Raw genomic sequence first — 6,973 nt, forward strand, 5'->3', positions numbered from 1 at the left:
TTAAATTCCAGCTAATGTTCATTCAATATTTAAAAACTCTTAGAGAAAATGATGAACTTGTGCCATATTTACTGTCATCTTCTTCTAATGGAGAAGGATGGAAGGCATTAAATTAAAGCCTTACAGAAATATACTAACATAAATTTTTGATTTGGTGAGGGAAGCTTCTTCATACTCAACAAACCTAATCAAAGAATGGGATGAAACCTTTTAAAGTTAAAGTAAGGTTCTTACTGATGCACATTTAATAGTGAAAATTTCAACTCAGCAAAGTCAAAGAGTACAGAAAACACTAATTAGGACAGAGAAGGTCTGGGTGATTGAAATGAAAAACTTGAGGAAACATTATTTCAGTCCATAATATAATATGGTGCAGCAGGATGAGAACACTCCCCTGAACTCTTCTTTTCTGAACCATAAGAAGATAACTAAACTGTAGTTCATGTAGGTTTTAAATTAACTCTATCTCATTAATAATTCTATGAAAATCATTATGCATCTATTTTATATATACTATCTCTTAATTAACTAAACTGTTCATTTAATCAGCTCCTCAGTTCATCTGACCAGTTTGCATAGGTAGAAATCACTCTATTCATAAGCAACAAACTGAAAAACAACCTCTTCCCCCAAAACAAATACTTGAGTTATTTCTCCTGATCCATAATAAGTTACTGTCATAATTTGGATGGCCTCCAGCTTAATCTATGCTAGAAGTTTTCCACCCAGGTTGGCTGGGGGCAGAAAGGGTCAGAAAGGGGCTGAAGGGAGGTGGGACTATTCTTTATCAAGTTGAAATAAGAATCAGAAAACTGTCCCAGCTATAGGGACTAGTGCAGAGCAGGAGAAGAGTCTGACAGGAACTTAGCCTTCATTTCTGACATTAGGATATGGATGCAACAGTAGAAAGTCTGCCTCTCCATGCATTTGGAGATCATGGACATAAGGTCACCTTCTGAGTGGAACTAGTGAAATTCACAGACAATGGATATGATTAGTCATCTGTGGGAATAAAACAGACTGAAATGCATAGACCTCAAAAAACTCCAATCAAGGTGGGCGATTTAGTGTAATCAAAGGAAACCAGGTCTAGAATGTGAATGTCATTTAGTAGAAGATATTTAATCAATTGTATTATACACTGCCTGGAGGAAGACTGTGAAGATGGGTGGAGGTGTGGACAGAAGGGGAAGTAATAAGCTGGGCTACAGAAAGTGAAAACCCAAGCACTGTGCAGAAGAGAGACCCTGCCCTTCGTGGCTGCTGGAGAAGTATGCTCAGCTGTGGGATTGGAGTGCCTCTTCTGATCTCTCTTCTGTACCCTGTATGCTCTTTGCTCAGCATTTGTGCTCATTTTGTTCCTAGGACTCGTAGCCCTACATGGTGGACATAAGCTTTTTAGTCCCTGAGAAGAAATATCTCCCAATGTGAATTTGTAAGTTGACTATGAGTAACCTTACAGATTCACCTGATTCAAGTGATCTTGAATCCTGAAAACTGCTGAGTTCCTGATGAGGATAAACAATAAAATTTGGAAAGTGACAAGTTTCTCAAAAGGATATGACCCATGAGACCTCTTGATAGGCAGCCACAGCCTTCTCCTAGGAAAGCCCTGACCTCATCTTCAATCCTTTCTTGCCTTCAACAGATAGATACTATAGTATGTCAAGGATTCTTAATCTGATTAGACTCAATGACCTGATTTTTTTTTAAAAGAAACTGTTTATTTTCCTTCAGTTTTATTTCCATTTTGCTTGCCTTTCTGGAAGAGCAGCTTAAGACCACTCAGTAGTTGTTCTTACCCATTCAGTGGTCTGAGTAGTGGGAGTCTTCAGTGGCAGGCTGAGCACTCCAGTTTTCTGTAGGGAACTGCTGAATAGGCATATAGGGCACCTGAATGCCTTCAGACCAGTCTGCAACCTCAGGTTGAGGAGTAGTGAACTCAGGAGCTGGAGCAGCCCATTCAAACTGAAATTCCTCCTTGATCACAACCTTTTCAGCAATAGCTGTTCTTCCTTTTCAATCTCTTCAAGGTCTCTGGAGAAGTAGAGATCAGACATGACTTCCCTGGGTGTTCACAGGAAAATGGTGTCACTCATGTGAACTTCCTGGGTCCACTTTCACATCAGACCCACTAGTGAGCTCCCTTGTTGTTGCACGGGATGGCAATGTGCATATAGTGTGGTAGAGAGTCTGTGTTACACAGAGTGATGGCAGGCAAGTTAACATAAGAACACCTGTGAGAAGCTGGTGGTCAGTAACCACCAGAAGTCTCCCGGAAGACTGCCTGGATCTGGTTAGCAAAGCTTCCAGAAGTGAAGCAGCCAGCAATAGGAGTGGCTCCTATAACAGCAGCAAACTTCAGCACAGCTCCCTGGTCAGTATTCCCGCATGATATGACATTGACATCAGCTCAGTGTTCCATAGCAACAATGGCAAGAGCTGCCAGCAGAAGCTTCTTTGAGGTCCTCTTCAGATTTATGATGTAGATGCCACCCTCTTGTAGATGTACTGTTCCATTTGGATGTCAAAGCTGGTGCCATATAAGTTGGTTCCTGCTGCAAGGAATTTAATGACATCCTCCTCTTTCATTTGCAGGACATCAGTTCTGCAGATATTGTGCAATTTTCCCTTTAAGTTGCCACGGGAACACAGAACAATGTTGTATGGACCCCTCCCTGGGTAGCATGGAAAGCCTAATTTTAAATGAATGTTTTGTTAAGTTCCATTTACTGTTCTGAAAAGAAATTCATAGATTAAAAAACCACCTATATACATATTTTATTATGATGTCCTAACTATAAAAATAAAGAAAAATATGGGTGGAAGAGGAATAATTTATAATAAAATAATATGTATTAAAGTATATGAATGTTTGGGGATGACTAACTAGAAGACAGAATGCAATAGTCCATTGCTTTGAGATCAGAGTGACTGTGACAGAGACATATGTAGATACAGACAGGTGTGCTGGCAACTCTAATAGCAAGAACGATAACACTGACACTGAGGTGCTTTTATGAGATTGTGACTACTGCTGGTAAAGTTCTGAACCAAACACAGTACAATAATTACTTCCTTTAAAAATGCTTAGAGGAGGGATGCCTGGGTGGCTCAGTGGGTTAAAGCCTCTGCTTTCGGCTCAGGTCATGATCTCAGGGTCCTGGGATAGAGCACCACATTGGGCTCTCTGCTCCGTGGGGAGCCTGCTTCCCCCTCTCTCTCTCTGCCTGCCTCTCTGCCTACTTGTGATCTCCATCTGTCCAATAAATAAATAAATAAAATCTTAAAAAAATGCTTAGAGGACATTTATGGAAAATTCCATGTATATTAAAACTATGCAAAAGTAATTCTATTTCCAAGTAAAATGGGATTGAGTTCCACACCCAGGTAATTATAAACAGGTCTTCCCACATAAACATTCAGTGTGAGTTTTGAAGGTTATCCAGGAAACACAACATTTCTTGGTTAAGGGGCCTGTGGTGCACATGACTGAAGAATGGTATCCTGACTTCCCTCTCACTAAATGCCACTAATGCCCCTCCCCAAACCTGTGGCAATCAAAAAAATGCCCTCCTGAGTTTCTAATACATGCCCCCCTGAGTTTCTAATGGTGGTTCCACTCATGTTGAGAGACATTGATTTAAGTCAAAAGAAATCAATCATGAGGGTCCAATGAGACAAATGTACCCTGTCCCAAAGCACAACCATTCCATGACCTGGTATCACAGAAAACCCCAGAAGGGACAAGGATGGATGTGGGTAGAGTATCTAATTCTAGAAGGAGAAGCAGAATTCTAGGCAAGGCAAGAATTAAGAATTTAGAAGAGGAAACCAGGGTAATAGTTCATCTCTGGGATTTGGGCCAACATATAGGGAGGGACCAACAGAGAAAGAACTTTGGCTCTGGGGCCACACAGGAACCCAGGTTAGTTCTGGGGAACAGTTATCCCAGACCTGGCTGGAAGGGAAGGATTTCAGGTCAACACAGGAACCTGGAAGTAGTAACTTGGTTCCTAGGACTTGGATCTGGGAATGTGATTTATTTCCAAACCTTTTACACATAGTACCAACCAGAAGTGACTCAGCGTCGGGCTTAAGTCTTCTCAAATAGTGGCAGCTGAGAAGATAGCAAAGGAAGGGAAGACCAGCAGTCACAGTTTATCAACACCACACATTGACTAGAGAGGAAATGTCTATACAGCATTTGATTTTCTTATATTGGAGTGATTTTTGCCTCACTTAAACACAAACTAATCAGTTCATTCTTCAAACAAAAATACCTGTTCAAGAGAACAAGATTTGGGCATTCAGAAACCATTTCACCCACCCCCACATCATTTATCTTTTGGCTTCCTGTGGGTGGACATAAAACAGCTGCCAGGGACTCAGATTTGGAAACCATTTCCAAAAGTGGGGTCATGAAGGTGTGGCCATAAATCAAGGCGATGGTTACACTGAATACCACAATTCATAAGGATAAGTATGTAATTTTGCCTGGAGCCTGGACTAAGGCCAGCCCTACAACCCATGCTTTGTGACTCAGGGGCTAACCGACACTCACATAAACCCAATATTCCCTGAAGACCCCCTCAACAGGATGATGCCTCATCCCCTATGACCATTCCCAAAATCCCATCCAAGACAATTATCTAATCTGTGCTCAGAAATCAAATTATCTAATGTTTTTGCCCTATTGGTTTGAGCAGGCTTCTTTGTATACAGAGTTCCTGGAGAATATAAAAAGATGCTTTTATTTCAATCTTCACCCTTTCAAAGTTCTTATTACTCGATCTGTCCCACGTTCATTAGAGTGGATAGTCATGAGAACATTATAGTTCTGGATAGAATGAATTAGCAAAATTGAGTCCTGAAAGAAAGAGAGAGAAACAAAAGCATTCTGTGCATGGAAATGGAAAAGATTTTCCATTTTAACCTGTAAAGAGGAAAGGGACTAAAGAAATTATCTGCTATTACAAAATAATCAAGGAGATAGCTCACAATATTTTTTTTCCTCTTCCAGAAGCTTCGATTCTACCATGCTTAAGATATTGCTGAATTGCTCACCCAAGGTCCCAACTCATTTTTTTTGCTGTCTGACATCTTCTTCCCTCCACTCTTTCCCTCTCTCTCCTAATCTGATGTCCTAGCTCCCTGCAAACACTATCCTTCAAGCCTGTCTCGGCCCTTAGCTGGTGAACATGTACCTGGGTAGCTTTGGGGCTGTTTACGTTTTGGTTGCTTCCTTAGTACCACCAATCAAGGATTTGATCCCCAAGTAGTTTAAGATGTTAAGAGGCCACTGGAAGTAACTCTGGACAAGGCTCTCTATAAAAAGGAAGGATATCTTTATCTACATGCTAATACACTTCTATGTGTTTTTTAAAAAATATTAAGGCGTCCTTAGGATTTCCTTCCTGTATGTGTCTCAGTTTAAAACCCTAAATGCAGATCCACTTCCCTGCTCAAAGACGTTTAATGATTTCCCATGCCCACAAAACCAAGTCCAAGTTTGTACTATAGTATTCCAGATCCTCTGTGCTCTGCCCCCAATACACCGCTCTAAAAAATCAACTCTTCTAGCCACAGTGAGAGAAGCAGTGGCTGAATGTGTAGTCTCTAGGCTCAAGTTCCTGCTCAATCCCTTATCAGCTGTGCCCTTGGGTAAGTAACTTAAAACCTCTCTAAGCCTCAGTCTCCTGGCCTGTAAAAATGTGATAATAATAGTAATAATTTGAATTATATGGGAATCAAGAGAATTATTAAATGTTAGCTGCTGAGAATAGTGTCTGATACATGATAAGCAGCACCCACTATTGCAATTAGCATTATTCACTGCCCTCAGCACACTTGCATTTTCCATTTTTTGTATCTTTTCTTGGATGCTCTTTTCTAGAATGCTCTTTTCTTCTCTCCCTCCTCTAGATTCTACCCATCCTTCAAAGTCCTGACAAAATCTTTCCTTTTCCACAAACTTCCTTGGACTCTTCAGTTCCCAGTGATCTTTTTTCTGTGTACCGATGCGCAGACTATCTACTCCAGCAATTTGGCAAATGGTCATTCATTGCTTCATGGCACTTCTTGTATTTTTGCCCTGTGATATTAACTTAAAATGTAATATCACCTGGTCTACCCCAGTTGGCCTGTGAGTCCTTTGAAGGTGTAGACTCGGACGTGTCTTTGTATAGAACTCAGCACCTGCACATTGCTTTTCCAATAATACCTCAATTAATGTCTGTTGGTTTGACTTGATTTGATCCACAGGTTGAAGGCAAGTTTGTTGGACGCTTTTGGAAGTGGAGAACTGGAGGCAGGATAGAAGAGCTGGAACCAGTTTTTCACTTGTAGAACATTTATGAAGCGTCTGTGTAAGATGCTCCATGTGTACCTTGACCTGACAGGGCATCACCCCCTCTGCTCCTGGAGGTGGTGTGAGGACTGTCTGATGGGAGGAAATCCACTAGGATGAGATCAGATACTGTGTTTGGCCAGAACGGGCAGGCTTGGCAGCCAGAAGGGCTTTTAGAACAGAAATATCTGTTCTTTCTCTCCCTGCAGGATGGAGGGAGGCAGGGACAGAGTCTCCGGGGCTGGCTACACCAAACGTTCTCCTAAAGAACAGTAGTTCCCACAAAGAAGTTTCACCAATTCAGACCTTCTTTCCTTTGTTGCTCAGAGTTGCCCCTGGGTGAAAACCTTTGGCATTTAAAAGGTCCAGGGTAGGTAAGATAGGAGAAGGGCTAGTGTGGTATTAGAAGACTTCTGGGATCTAGTACAGATTTTTTCCACTAGCTCCTTGGGTGGCCTGAACACTGATGTCATTGCCACATTCTTAAGTCCCCTCATCTGTCAATGAAAGTGTTGAATCAATATGTAAGCCCTAAAGTCCCAGTTCTTTCTAAAAATCTATCACCCTAGAATTCTTCTCATAGTAGAGCCATTATTATCTACAAGTTCTTATTATCGGCAGAGA

The 6,973-nt window shown here is 41.3% G+C and overlaps 1 pseudogene; it reads right to left on the reverse strand.

The window, feature by feature from the left end:
- Window positions 1-1,775: 1,775 nt before the first annotated feature.
- LOC106003776 lies at window positions 1,776-4,612 on the reverse strand (annotated as a pseudogene).
- Window positions 4,613-6,973: the final 2,361 nt, after the last annotated feature.

The sequence above is a fragment of the Mustela putorius genome, unplaced genomic scaffold (genome assembly GCF_011764305.1).
Source record: "Mustela putorius furo isolate JIRA1106 unplaced genomic scaffold, ASM1176430v1.1 tig00003834_pilon_pilon_pilon, whole genome shotgun sequence".
Taxonomy (NCBI): Eukaryota; Metazoa; Chordata; class Mammalia; order Carnivora; family Mustelidae; genus Mustela; species Mustela putorius.